The sequence below is a fragment of the Asparagus officinalis genome, chromosome 3, assembly GCF_001876935.1.
Source record: "Asparagus officinalis chromosome 3, Aspof.V1, whole genome shotgun sequence".
NCBI lineage: Eukaryota > Viridiplantae > Streptophyta > Magnoliopsida > Asparagales > Asparagaceae > Asparagus > Asparagus officinalis.
Window position 1 is genome coordinate 47277986 of NC_033796.1, and position 708 is coordinate 47278693.

Consider the following 708-nt stretch of genomic DNA (forward strand, 5'->3'; position numbering starts at 1 on the left):
CTTGGGCGGCTGATTTGCATGCAGGTGAAAAACGTAGATACAAAGAAAAGGCGGCTGTGCAATTCTCCTTTTAGGTGGCGAATCAAAGGCTTCTTTTTTTTGTTTCTTTTGTAGAGAGAGATTAAGAGGGATTTGAGAGTTTGCTTGAGGGTTTTAGTTGTGTGATTGTAAACCCTAGTTGTATTCTCTCCCTCTAATAGTGTAGGCGTCAAAAAATGCTTACAGACGTCCAAACACCACTCAAGACAACATGGAAAAATATGTACACACCAACAAACAACGCTTGGTGTCGCGGCTCCGGCGCGATAGCTCATGGCGCCGCGGCCATGGCGCGGCAGCATGTGGTGCCGCGGCTAAGGCAGACCAAGGTGCCGCGGCTAAGGCGCGGCAGCCTATGGTGTCGCGGCTTAACCGCTGCAACCTATGGTGCCGCGGCAGTTAAAGCAGGATGCTACAGCAGTTATAATACAGTTATCTGATGATTATTTAAAGTCCACGTGGCGGAGTATCAGAAATAGAACGTGTGCTGATGTGGAAAAGCAGTTAAACCACGAAAAAGGTGGTTAAAGGTCGTGGGAGAACTGTTTCAAACACGTATGAACGTGGGTGTAACTGCCCCTTTAGCCGCGGCAGTATCGACTGCCGCGCCCTTTGGCCGCGACAGTGTAGACTGTCGCGCCCTTTAGCCGCGACAGCATCAACTGCCGC